Below are 15,000 nucleotides of genomic sequence, written 5' to 3' on the forward strand. Positions count from 1 at the left end.
AATGCAGAGGAACTAATGAGCATCTACAACACTGGAAGATGGAACGTCTTAAGAGCAGACGGAACTTGGGAATACACATGGGTAAACAGAACACCAAGTTGGTTCAACGCATCAGACTTCGATGTATTAGCTGGTCATGTTACCTACGGGGAGATTGGTCTCGACAACCAAATACCTTACGAAATTAACGCCTTTCAGTGGACATAGAACCACAATCTGAAGTAGGTGAAAAACAAATATCTGAATCGTCCAATTCCGCATCGAGTGCTGCTTGTTCAGCAGTTCTTTTTTTCTTGTATTCTGGAGGCATCAAAAAATTATCTGTTATGTCGTTAGTATATTTATCAATGAATTGATTTGTAAACAGAAACCGAAAGAAGCCCATCGCATGTGTGCGTGCAAGCGCACGTTACTGTCTCTGCCTTGACATTATGCAATAGTGGTAAATTAACATCACTGTTGCAGAAGATGTGTCATTTTTTTTTTCATATTCTTTGGAAACGGCAGGTCATGGAGAAACAGGCGTGAGTTGGCGACAGGATGGGCATCCGGCTGTAGAAAGTCTGGCTGAAGATTCTATCTGACCCGTGCAAGCATGAAATGGCAGACGTTACACTGAAGATGATGCAGGCACACACACACACAACACACACACAGAGGCATACCTACAAAAATGTGACACCTGCCCCACTGATTTTGCTTGTAACTTTCAAAAAATTGGATGGTTTAATGAAATTTACTACAAATATAGATATAGGATTGGCTGTGTAGTAAGAAGCTTGCCAAATACATGGTTCGGGGTTCAGTCCCACTGCATGGCACCTTGAGAGTAGATTGGATTTGGTAGACAAAAACCGAAGGCCCACCATGTGTGTGTGTAAATGGAGGGGGGGAATTACTGTGCATGTGTTTGTCCCATGCCACCGTTCGAGAGCCAGTTGGTTTGTGTATGTTCACCTAATCTAGCGGTTCGACAAATGGTCCGATAGAATAAGCGCCAGGCTTTATGTGGTCGATTCGTTCGACTAAAACCCATTCAAGGCGGTGTCCCAGCAATGGCCTCAGTGTAACGACTGAAAAGAGGTAGGAAATATTTTTTAAAATACCTTTCAGACGGCGTAGAGTACGATGATATCGGGATTTTAGTGTGAAAAACAGAAATGGTGAGCAAGAAACGCGAAAAAGGGAAGCTCTGTCCAACTGATTCTGGTGATAGGTCCAAGAAGTGAGTCTAAAATAAGCAAGCAATAGCATTAATGGTGGAACCCCAGCTTCGCCGCTGCCCCTGGGTGAAACTGGTAACAGAATAACAGAATATGTGTGAATGGAGTGGCTGTGTGGTAAGTAGCTTGCTAACCAATCACATGGTTCCGGGTTCAGTTCCACTGCGTGGCATCTTGGGCAAGTAAGTGTCTTCTGCTATAGCCCCGGGCCGACCAATGCCTTGTGAGTGGATTTGGTAGACAGAAACTGAAAGAAGCCTGTCGTATATATGTATATATATATATATATATATGTGTGTTTGTGTGTCTGTGTTTGTACCCCTAGCATTGCTTGACAACCGATGCTGGTGTGTTTACGTCCCCGTCACTTAGCGGTTCGGCAAAAGAGACCGATAGAATAAGTTCTGGGCTTACAAAAAGAATAAGTCCCGGGGTCGAGTTGCTCGACTAAAGGCGGTGCTCCAGCTTGGCCGCAGTCAAATGACTGAAACAAGTAAAAGAGTGAAAAGAGAGAGTATATGTCAACACAAATACACATTCAATGAAAGGGATATGACAGGTTTTAATACTTGCCCGCACCCATTCTGAACAAACACACGTATGAATGACTATAAGGAATATAGAATGGGAAACACACGAATTGGGCCTTCCTTCAATATATTTAATGTTGTAATTCAGGTGAGATTTTTTTTAATGGTATTTTCAGACATATAAAGGAAAATGACGATATATTCGCGTAAGGAGAGAAGATTATGGAAGATGGGGGGAGAGGGAAAGAGAGAGATTATTATTACTGTATCATTCCTGGGTCTGATCGCCCTGACTTTCAGTGAATTGTCAAAAACTTACACTAACCGATATGTCAAAAAAAAAAAAAGAAAAATAATAATAATTGTAGCAGGATGTGACTTGAGGGAGAATTAACTGCTATTGCAGTGGGAAAACCACGTCGAAGCAACCACGTTGGCTTGAGAGGTGAGATAGATAGATAGATAGATAGAGAGAGAGAGAGAGAAAGGTGTGTATGTGCGCGTGTCTGTGTGTGTGTGCGTGAGTCTCTCTGTGTGTGCCTCTGTGTGTGTGTTGTGTGTGTATGTGCGGACGCCAAGTTACGTGTATGTGTGTAGCCCTTAGAAAAATATGAGGATCAAAGACATTCGATAGAAGAATTCGATCTTTTTATAACAAGTACAAGTAAATAAAAAAAAAAACAGCTGGTCTGAAATTAAGGATTATACGATACACCCCGCCACACACACCCACACACATACACACACACTCATTATAACTTCAAAGCTTGTGGCTTATTCCCAAGTTCTAGAAACATGTTTTTGCAGCAGATTTCTTTTTTTTCTTTCCGGTTTATACCCTTCTCACATAAGTTCCCCTTAATCCATCAATCCACCTGATTGTTTGTCTAGCTGTGCATCTATTTATTTACAAATTTAGTAACCCATCCATACATTTACCCGTCTATCACATTATCTAGTTGCCTATTTGTTTATCTTCCTGTACGTGTATTTAATCAATCGATCTATTTAGCAGAGTTTATTTATTTATTTAATCTCAATACCTCCCTCTATTCCTGTTTACTTCTGCATATCAGTTTATTTATCTATTGATCTGTGTGTTCGCCTATCTATTCCTGTTTGTTTATCTATCTACCCGTATTTATATAACTAATCGACCAGATCTTAACAGGTTTTTATTGAGTTGCATTTCATATGTACTCCAATGAAATAGTCATCAATTTTCAATGTTGTAAAACGAAACCCGTAATACATATAAATGCGCGCACACACACATCCCCCGCAATTCCCAACTAATTTACGTCACAATAACCCCCCCACACACACACACACATGCACTACACTAAGCGCACACACCTACACCATTCCTCCGCATAAACACTACCTGAAAATAACTCACATTTACACACACACACACACATCTCTCCCTTATTCAATCCCTCCTAACATAAAACTGGGATCTTTTCGGTTTGAACGGCAGTTTTTAACATAATTTCTAGGCGCAGGAGTGGCTGTGTGGTAAGTAGCTTGTTTACCAACCACGTGGCACCTTGGGCAAGTGTCTTCTACTATAGCCTTGGGCCAACCAATGCCTTGTGAGTGGATTTGGTAGATGGAAACTGAAAGAAGCCTGTCGTATATATGTATATATATATGTATGCGTGTTTGTGTGTCTGTGTTTGTCTCCCTAGCATTGCTTGACAACCGATACTGGTGTGTTTATGTCCCCGTCATTTAGCGGTTCAGCAAAAGACACCGATAGAATAAGTACTGGGCTTACAAAGAATAAGTCCTGGGGTCGATTTGCTCGACTAAAGGCGGTGCTCCAGCATGGCCACAGTCAAATGACTGAAACAAGTAAAAGAGAAAGGGAAAGAGTACAAGGGCCAGTCAGGCGGTTCTGGCAATGACCATGCTGAAAAGGTGTTTTCTACGTGTATCTGCATGGAAGCCAGTCCGGCGGCACTGGCAACAACCACGCTCGAATGTTGCTTTTCATGTGCTGGTGGCACATGCTGGTAAAGTGATACAGGCAACGATCGTGCTAGAATTGTGCTTTTCATGTGCCACCGGCACGGGAGCCAATCTGTGGCCTTGGTAACAATCATGCTTGGATGTGCTTTTAATGATCCCCTGCCACGAGTGCCAATCAGGCGGTACTGTCGTCAGTGATTTTTATTTGTTTACACTTGCCTCAATAGGTCTTCGCAAGCAAAGTTCATTGTCCAATGAATGAGGGGTATTCATAAGTGGGCCGGTAACACCCCACGTTCAGATGTGCTTTTAATGTCCCACTGGTACGAGTACCAATCAGGCAGTACTGTCATCGGCCATGTCAGCGATTTTGATTTCACTTGCCTCAATAGGTCTTCGCAAGCAAAGTTTATTGTCCAATGAATGAGGAGTATTCATAAGTGGGCTGGTTTCACCCACTGGCATAGGCCATGGGCCATGGTCTCACTTGGCTTGCTGGGTCTTCTCAAGCACAGCATATCTCCAAAGGTCTCAGTCACTAGTCATTGCTTCAGTTTCAGTAAGGTCCAATGTTCGAAGGTTGTACTTCACCACCTCGTCCCAGGTTTTCCAGGGTCTACCTCTTCCACAGGTTCCCTGAACTGCTAGGGTGTGACACTTTTTCACACAGCTGACCTCATTTATTTCCAACGCATGACCATACCAGTGCAGTCGTCTGTCTTGCACACCACATCTGATGCTTCTTAAATCCAACTTTTCTCTCAGGGCGCTTACACTCTGTCATGTATGCACACTGACATTAACATTTCACTTAATGTCTGCGTTCCATGCTGGGATGGGTTGGAGAATTATTAATGTAGAAAGTTGGTATCTCAGCTACTAGCAGTTGAGACCTGTGTAATCTAGATGGCATTTTAAAATTTCATTAGTCTCTTTAACCCAGGCAACACTGGGTATATCTGCTAGTATATGTGTGTGTGTGTGTGTGTTTATGTTTCTGTGTTGTCCCCAACCAATGCTTGACAACCAATGTTGGTGTGTTTACATCCCTGTAACTTAGCAGTTCAGCAAAAGAGAACGATAGAATAAGTATTAGGCTTACAAAGAATAAGTCCTGGGGTTGATTTGTATGGCTAAAGGTGGTGCTTCAGCATGGCCACAGTCAAAATGACTGAAACAAGTAAAAGAATATATATAGAGAGATACACTTATTTATTACAGAGATGTACTTGCATAGCAAACGACCTGATCTCAGATCATGTGCTGAAACAAAAACAATTGCAGTGTGGAAGGTGTTTACAAGCCATTTAAAACACTCACAAAAACTGTTATATTCACTTCAACATTTAAATTTAATTTCTCAAAATAACACTCCTACAAGGGATGCTGTCATATACCTGTAGGTAGCGAGGAGCCAGAAAACGATGATGGCTCTTATCAATGCTGTAGCACCCATGTTCCTGACACTATGAAAGCAGTGGTATTTCTGGTGTTGGGATTTCATGTGCCAAGCAGTCTTACTCAGTACAGATGCTAGACTAGTGCAAGGTTTCCTTATGAATAACTACAGAAGAGCAATCTTTACCACCGACTTCGCTTCCATATAACTTTCTCAAAAATGCATACTTTTTAATGAAATTTTACAGAGGTTGCACTATAGATCAGTGATTCCCAATACAGAACTAATACCCTACCTGTGAAGCATGGGAAAAACTGTGGTGAGGTGTGGTGCCATAGTCGCCAGGCACAAGGTTCTCATTAAAGTGGTTCAATTCTGTTTTATTTAGTCAATAATGTACTTTTTTTTGTGCTCAGTACTTAATAAAAGAGCATCAAGTCAATGGCAACCATGCCGGTGGCACGTAAAAAGCACCCACTACACTCTCAGAGTGGTTGGCATTAGGAAGGGCATCCTGCCATAGAAACCTTGTGAAAGCAGATCAGAACTTGGTGTAGCTCCCCAACTTACCAGTTTTCAGTCAAACCATCCGACCCATGCCATCATGAAAAACGGACGTTAAATTATGATTACAAGTAGATTCTTTTGTATTAAATAATTACTCTTACTCTTTACTCTTTTACTTGTTTCAGTCATTTGACTGCGGCCATGCTGGAGCACCGCCTTTAATCGAGCAACTCGACCCCGGGACTTATTCTTTTTGTAAGCCCAGTACTTATTCTATCGGTCTCTTTTTGCCGAACCGCTAAGTAACGGGGACATAAACACACCAGCATCGGGTGTCAAGCAATGCTAGGGGGACAAACACAGACACACAAACACGCATATATATATATATATATATATACATATATACGACGGGCTTCTTTCAGTTTCCGTCTACCAAATCCACTCACAAGGCTTTGGTCGGCCCGAGGCTACAGTAGAAGACACTTGCCCGAGGTGCCACGCAGTGGGACTGAACCCGGAACCGTGTGGTTGGTAAACAAGCTACCTACCACACAGTCACTCCTGCGCCTATAAAGGAACGGAATGCTTACAGCACCTAGGTTTCCCAAGCGGTCACCCATCTAAGTACTAACTAGACTCGATGTTGCTTGACTTCGGTGATCAGACGAGAACCAGTGCTTTCAACGTGATATGGCCGTAAGCCATGTGATAAAATATTAAAAATTATGTTTTTTTTTTTTCCAACAGTGCCTATTGCATCCCCCAAAACTGCGGCCATTACCTTCCTTGCACATGAAACGATTTTGGTCTTCTTTGGAGCAGGTAAGGAGAGGTGTTTCCACATGCATGGATTGTCTCTTTGTTTTGGGTTCAAAGTGATGAATCCAGCACTCATCCTGGCTTAGGATACGTTCAAGAAAACCAGCTGTATCTACCTCCAGCAGTGTCAGATTTTCTCGTGATGTGATAACGCTGCTACGCCTTTGGTCAGGTGTCGGATGACGTGGCACCAACCGAGCAGGAGTGGCTGTGTGGTAAGTAGCTTGCTAACCAACCACATGGTTCCGGGTTCAGTCCCACTGCGTGGCATCTTGGACAAGTGTCTTCTGCTATAGCCCCGGGCCGACCAATGCCTTGTGAGTGGATTTGGTAGACGGAAACTGAAAGAAGCCTGTCGTATATATGTATATATATATATATATAAGTGTGTGTGTATATATTTGTGTGTCTGTGTTTGTCCCCCTAGCATTGCTTGACAACCGATGCTGGTGTGTTTACGTCCCCGTCACTTAGCGGTTCGGCAAAAGAGACCGATAGAGTAAGTACTGGGCTTACACTGAATAAGTCCCGGGGTCGATTTGCTCGACTAAAGGCTGTGCTCCAGCATGGCCGCAGTCAAATGACTGAAACAAGTAAAAGAGTATGCTAAGTTCATTGGACAGAATATTATCATCTCCCACACGGAATAGGATTGGCTATTTCAGTTATAGTCAATCGCCCGTCACCCATCACCATGTAGCAAACACGATTAATGTTTTCCTCGGTGGTGGCAGTTCAAGATGTCCAGGGGTCGTCTTCAAGACTCTCTGTTATCTCCTAAATTCAGTTGCCCACTGCTGTACATTTGATAAAGCTGGAGCGTTATCCACTAAATTAGCAACCATGTCAGCAGGACTGTCTTTAGGAGTTAAAGCCTTTTTTTCTGGAGGTACTTGATGACAGTACGATGCGAAATTTTGTCCATTTTCAAGAGAAGTCACTACTAGTTACATTTGAACAGTCAGTTGTCAGTTTACCCTGTAGGAAACTGCAGATATTAATAAAAAGCTGGCAGAAACGTTAGCACGCCGGGCGAAATGCGAAGCCGTACTTCGTCTGCACTAACGTTCTGGGTTCAAATTCTACCGAGATCGACTTTGCCTTTCATCCTTCCGGGGTCGATTAATTAAGTACCAGTTAGTTACGCACTGGGGTCGATGTAATCGACTTAAACCGTTTGTCTGTCCTTGTTTGTCCCCTCTATGTTTAGCCCCTTGTGGGTAATAAAAGAAACAGAGTCATTGCCAGAACCGCCTGACTGGCCCTTGTACTCTTTCTCTTTTACTTGTTTCAGTCATTTGACTGCGGCCATGCTGGAGCACCGCCTTTAGTCGAGCAAATCGACCCCGGGACTTATTCTTTGTAAGCCCAGTACTTATTCTATCGGTCTCTTTTGACAAAACTTCGAAGTTTTGGCCAGCTAAGCTATCATCAGACTTTGAACGTGTGTGTACACGCGCGTTTTCCCTTCAGAAATTGAATATATTCATGGTTTTGAAATCAATAAATATTATTTAAAAAATTTTTGGCGATGTTTCGGTTGTCGTAGCACGTTTCCGTCGATTTCCGTAAAAAATGTAAACACTGAATCGGCCATACATACATACATACATACACACACACATACATAGATACATACACACACACACACATACATGCAGACATACATATACACATACACCGAGTAAAAAATTTCAGTTATCTCTCTCTTTCACACATTACTCTCTCTGTCTCTTCGCACACACTAACAGAAGCACTTCACTTACACAACATACTGTCTGTCTCCCACACCCCATCAAACACACACACACGGGACTTCAAAGAGAAATTTCCTCGTCATAAAATCGCTTCCTCTTAGTCTCTTTCGCTCTCATTACTTATGTAAAAAAATAAAAGTTTTTTACGGAAATCGACGGAAACGTGTGCTACGACAACCGAAACATCGCCAAATTTTTTTTTAATTAATTCAAGATTTCGGTTCTAGCAACACTCCTTCATCGTCAGCATATGAAGTTGTCAGCCTACCCACGTAAATGCACACGCACATATGAGTGGATACAAATACATACAAACATGTGCGTGGGTGTTGGTGGAATCAGGTTCCACAGTGTTTTACTGCAGGTTCGGGTTGACCAATTCCACGAGGGCGGAAATTAGTGCAATGTGCAATAAGCGTGCTACAAACGTAAATGGATCTACGTCAATGTCTGCGCTTATCTGAAAACCGGTGCTGCTTCGAAAAGAGAACACGGTGTTATGCCAAAAAACATATAATGGGATCTATCATTATTTCTCGTATCGCACCTTGGGGGTAGAGTAGCTTCGTCTTGGTAACCAAGTTTTCTTCATATACAGATTGATAAAATAAGGAACAGACTGAAATGTGTGATCGACTAAATCCTTGAAATTAGTACTTCATCATGCCCATAGTCAAATAACTAAAATTCAGTAAAAAGATATACACTAAAATACAATTCTTTGCCTGCAGATATAAGTACTAAAATAAACAAAAATCACCACATATACGTGGAAATCAATTTCTGTCACTTATCTAAATACATGCTGGAACCACTAGACAGTTTAGCGAGCTTCCGCCGAGGTTGACTTTGCCTTTCATCCTTTCGGGGTCGATAAATTAAGTACCAGTTACCCACTGGGGTCGATGTAATCGACTTAATCCCTTTGTCCTTGTTTGTCCCCTCTGTGTTTGGCCCCTTGTGGGTTGTAAAGAAATATATATAGATATTTTTTTTTCTTTATTGCCCACAGGGGAGCTAAACATAGAGGGGACAAACAAGGACAGACAAAGGGATTAAGTCGATTACATCGACCTCAGTGCATAACTGGTACTTTACCTTTCAGCCCGAAAGGATGAAAGGCAAAGTCGACCTCGGCGGAATTCGAACTAAGAACGGCAGACGAAATATATATATATTCAAATTAAATTAGAGATAAAACCACTATTAGGCAACCTCAAACAGTGATAGACATAATATAATCCCTAATATATATATATAATATATATATATATATATATATATATATATATATATATATATATATATGTGTAATAAGGGATATTGTAGTGCTTATCCAAAACCATCTAGTAGAACCAAAAAATTCGTCCCATATGACAAACATCGAATGCCCATAATTACTAATGTATATTTACTTCCCGTTGAGTTTGTTTATATTAGAATACACACACACACAGAGACATACATAAATGTGATTATATATATATAATATAGCGTTTTGGAAATTCCTTGATACGGTTGTATTTGGAGAGAATATATTTTTTTCTCAAAGAGAAAAAAACCACCCACATTTTGTGAAATCTCTTTCCAAAGGGTAGTGCCTTTCGACTTTCTAAAAAGGTTCTTTTCTCATCTTAACTATTTGAGAAACAAAAATCCTCTCTCCAAATATACATACATACATACATACATACATAATATATATATATATTATAATATATATATATATATATATATATATATATATGGCGAGGGTAAGATATATATATATATATATTATATATTAATATATATATAGATAGATAGATAGATATAGATATGGCGAAGGTAAGATATATATATATCTTACCTCGCTACATATATATATATATATATATATATACACACAGCGAAGGTAAGATGATATATATATATATATATATATATATATATATATATATTATATATATACAGCGAAGGTAATATATATATAAGATAGATAGATAGATAGATAGAATGGCGAAGGTAATATATATATATATTCTTTAATAGCAATATTGACAGTGACTTCGAAGTTTTGGCCAGCTAAGCTATCATCAGACTTTGAACTTGTGTGTGTACACCCGTGCGTTTTTCCTTTCAGAAATTGAATATATTCATGGTTTTGAAATCAATAAATAATATTATTTTAAAATTATTTCGAAATATTCATGAATAAATTAGAAAGCAGAAAGTTTTAACTTACAAGGGAGGAGAGGCGGTTTGATCGGTAGGAATTCAGGCGTGTATACGTTTAATATACATTGTAATGTAAAGAGAGGAATGTCTGTTGTCACTATGGTGAGTAACAGAGCGAAATGTGAGATGGTTGTTTATATCTTTCTATATATCTCTCTCTGCTCAATTAGTTTCCTCTGTCTCTCTCTTCATGGCAACATCATTATTTAACACACCCCGTTTTGCATAACTGGCAAAAAAAAGTTGGGACGGTTGTGTGCCCCCGTACACGTTCACAGAGATAGAAGTTGAGAGGGTGGAAAGGGCAAGAAAGTGCTAATCGCTCTTTCGGTCGTTCTGGTGATTAATTAATTTAATCGGCCTAATCTCTCTCTCTCTCTATCTTTATCTCTCTCTCTCTCTCGCTTGCTCCTATATATATAAATGTACGTGAGAAGAGGGGTGAAGTGACATGGTTTTCTTTTCTTTCGTTTTATTCTCCGAATTGACTAAGTTTGCTTTCTCTTTTACTCTCACGAAATAGGACTATATAAATAACTGGGTGTGCTGTGTGAATCTTTATAGCTATACCTATGTGCCTGTCTCTCTATCGCTTTCCCCCTCTCTTTCCTTCCTTCCCCTCTCTCTCTCTCTCTCTCTCTCTCTCTCTCTGTCTATCTATCAATTAATCAATCAATCAATCAATCAATCAATCTATCTATCTATCTATCTATCTATCTATCTATCTATCTATCTATCTATCTACACACACACAAACACATCTATACATATGTAAGCATGCAAGGAGTTAGAGCTTAAACACGCCCTTGTGTGTGTGTGTTTGTGTGTATGTATACATGTATATAAATAAAAATGAGCGCGAGTATATATAAGTATATATATGTGTATATTTGTGTAAGCATATTATATATATATATATATATATTATATATATATATATATAGAGAGAGAGAGAGAGAGAGAGAGAGAGAAAGAAAGAGATAGATAGATAGATAGATAGATAGACAAATAGACAGACAGATAGATAGATGCAGGTATGGCAGTGCAGTAAGAAGTTTGCTTCCCAACCACATGTTACGGCTGAGTACCCTGTGTGGCACCGTCTCCTATAGCCTTGGGCCGACGAAAGCCTTGGAAACTGAAAGAAGCCCATAATATATGTGTGTGTGTGTTTGTGTTTGTCCCTCACCACCCCTTGACAACCAGTGTTGTGTTTATATCCCTGTTACTTAGCGGTTTAGTAAACAACACCGATAAATTAAGTACCGGGCTTCAAAAAATATGAGTAGAGGCGTCGATTGATTCGACTAAATCTTCGAGGTGGTGCCCCAGCATGGGTGCGGTGTCTTATGACAAATAAAAGTATATATATGTGTGTGTGTATGTGAAATATAACCTGTCTTGAATGGCACAAACAATGCACAGTGCTTCAAGCGAACTACAATACTCTTCTCTCTCTCTCTCTTTTTGTATACATCTCCTTCTTCCCTTCTTTCCTGAGCGTCCAATAATACTTTATTTGTTCCACGTCCTTGCGTTGTTGTTTTTTTGTTTTTGTTTTCTTGTTTGGATTAACTTTATATATATATATATATATAATATATATATATGAAATAGAAAAAAAACCCACCTTTTATCAATTCAATAATGAAAAATTAAATTACACCATCTAGAAAATACATATTATAGAAAGATTAAATATAAAGAAAATTACATACTATATATATAAATTTTTCCCTGAAAGTTTGGTATTAGATTCCCTCATATTATTATTATTATCATTATTATTATTATTATTATTATTATTATTATTATTATTATTATTATTATTTATATATATATATATATATATATATATATCAAATCAAAACAAATCAAAATAGATGAACATCAATGGAATTTGTATCTTTGTGGTACCAGTGCCTGTGGCACACAAGAAAACCATCCAAGCGTGGCCGTCTGCCAGCCTCGCCTGGCACCTGTGTCGGTGGCACATAAAAAACACCATCCGAGCGTGGCCGTTCGCCAGCCTCGTCTGGCACCTGTGTCGGTGGCACATAAAATCACCCACTACACTCTCGGAGTGGTTGGCGTTAGAAAGGGCATCCAGCTGTAGAAACACTGCCAGATCTGACTGGCCTGGTGCAGCCTTCGGGCTCCCCAGACCCCTGTTGAACCGTCCAACCCATGCTAGCATGGAAAGCGGACGTTAAATGATGATGATGATATATATATAATGGAGAAATTATACAAAATGTATATGTAGATATTGAGTAAAGCACGGGTACAGTTTTGATTACCTGTTGTTATCCGTAGATTTATTGCAGGAATTTTATAGTGGCAGTTGTAACAGTATTAATAAAATAGATGGAATAAAATCTTTTATTCCATCTATTTTATTAATACTATATATAATATATATATATATATATTTGTTTATTGCCCACAAGGGGCTAAATATAGAGGGGGACAAACAAGGACAGACAAAGGGATTAAGTCGATTACATCGACCCCAGTGCGTAACTGGTACTTTATTTATCGACCCTGAAAGGATGAAAGGCAAAGTCGACCTTGACGGAATTTGAACTCAGAACGTAACGGCAGACGAAATACGGCTATGAATTTCGCCCGGCGTGCTAACGTTTCTGCCAGCTCGCCACCTTATTTATATATATATATATATATATATATATAGAAGCATCAGTTGTGGTGTGCAAGAGAGACGTTTGCGTTGGTATGGTCATGTGACGAGAATGGATGAAGATAGTTGTGTGAAAAAGTGCCACACCCTAGCAGTTGAGGGAACCTGTGGAAGAGGTAAACCCAGGAAAACCTGGGACGAGGTGGTGAAGCACGGCTTTCGAACTTTAGGTCTCACCTGAGACCGAGACCTATGGAAGTATGCTGTGCGTGAGAAGACCCAGCAGGACAAGTGAGACCATAACCCATGGCTTCTACTTGGGATGTAGCCAGTCCACTTATGCATACCTTTCCTTCTTGGGACACAAAACTCTACTTGTGAAGACCTGTTGAGGCAAGTGAGAATCAGAATCAAAATCGAAATCGATCAACATCTTTTGCCAGAACTGCTAAGTTCACAGAGCAATAGTAGAAGGTACTTGCCCAAGATGCCATACAGTGGGACTGAACCAGAAACCTTGTAGTTGCAAAGCAATCTTCTAACCACATCCATATATAGTTGTGCAATAAGTCTTTATATATCAAAAAGTAAAAAAAATCTACAACTATATATTAGGCAATAAATTGGATATATTAGACTGTACAATAGATTTAATCTCATAGAAGTGAATTCGTTTTACTAATTAGTTCCGTTTTAAAGAAGCTTCTGTGTGTGTAATGGTATCTCTTTCTCTTTCTCTTTTACTTGTTTCAGTCATTTGACTCAGGCCATGCTGGAGCACCACCTTTAGTCAAGCAAATCAACCCCAGGACTTATTCTTTGTAAGCCCAGTACTTATTCTATCGGTCTCTTTTGCCGAACCGCTAAGTGACAGGGACGTAAACACACCAGCATCGGTTGTCAAGCAATGCTAGAGGGTCAAACACAGACACACAAACACACACACACATAAATATATATATATATATATATACATATATACGACAGGCTTCTTTCAGTTTCCGTCCACCAAATCCACTCACAAGGCATTGGTCGGCCCGGGGCTATAGCAGAAGACACTTGCCCAAGATGCCACGCAGTGGAACTGAACCTGGAACCATGTGGTTGGTTAGCAAGCTACTTACCACACAGCCACTCCTGCGCCTATGTTAACAATCATCATACATGGTTGAATGGAAGTGTATAAATAGATGAAACACAATTTATATTTCGTCAGACTAACAATTATGGATTAAATATTTTAAATATATACAGGGTGTGTAAGGTATTTGAGGATATACCATTTTTGGGTCATTGCTGCATTTTTTGCTAACTCTGTATAATCTTTGTTTCAGAAAATAATAATGGTAGACTCTCATCTTACTCAAGAAATGAAGAGGCATGCTGTTATTGTGGTTATAAAGGCTGAGCATAGCGATTTAGAAATATCTTGATTTTTAAAAGCTGCCAGATCTTTCGTCTACAAAGTTTGTAAGGGGCTGGAGATGAAAGATGGAAATGTATCATCAGTATCAAAGCATAAAAAGCATTCTAAATGCTCTGAAACACCTGAATTTATCCAGCAAGTTCAATAAACCATTGATTATAATCCCAGAAAGTCCATGAGGTCAATTGCAAAAGATCTCCATGTGTCAGAAGGAACAGTCAGAAATGTTGTCCACAAAGATATCAGATATAAGTCTTATATGATGAGGGAAGGTCAATTAGTCAGAAAAAGCAAAATAAAATCACTACATTAGATCTAAAAAGGCTCTTAAACAAACTGAAAAATCCAACAGAAGAAGATTTGATTTGGTTTTTCTCAAACAAGAAAAACTTTGACCAAGATCAAAAAGTTAACCGAAGAAATGACAGATGGTTATGTGCAGACCCTTCTGAAGTTCCAATTGTTATGCATACAAAATTTCCTGCAAATCTCATGGTTTTAGGG

General features: G+C 39.5%; 1 protein-coding gene and 1 non-coding gene across 3 annotated transcripts in view; both read right to left on the reverse strand.

The window, feature by feature from the left end:
- The window catches only part of LOC115224278 (ADP-ribose pyrophosphatase, mitochondrial), a 64,643-nt gene that overhangs the window by 43,813 nt on the left and 5,830 nt on the right, over positions 1 to 15,000 (reverse strand). Inside the window, exon 1 of one of the 2 annotated variants that reach the window (XM_029795092.2) lies at positions 10,437 to 10,791. The exons of the other annotated variant lie outside the window; for it this stretch is intronic. The gene's annotated coding sequence lies outside the window, so the exon portion shown is untranslated. Of the gene's footprint in view, positions 1 to 10,436; positions 10,792 to 15,000 lie in introns of those variants that run through there. 2 annotated transcript variants of the gene reach the window in all.
- LOC115224589 lies at positions 6,220 to 6,338 on the reverse strand. Its single transcript, XR_003882869.1, has one exon. It is a non-coding gene; the product is annotated as a 5S ribosomal RNA (ribosomal RNA).

The sequence above is a fragment of the Octopus sinensis genome, linkage group LG25 (genome assembly GCF_006345805.1).
Source record: "Octopus sinensis linkage group LG25, ASM634580v1, whole genome shotgun sequence".
Taxonomy (NCBI): Eukaryota; Metazoa; Mollusca; class Cephalopoda; order Octopoda; family Octopodidae; genus Octopus; species Octopus sinensis.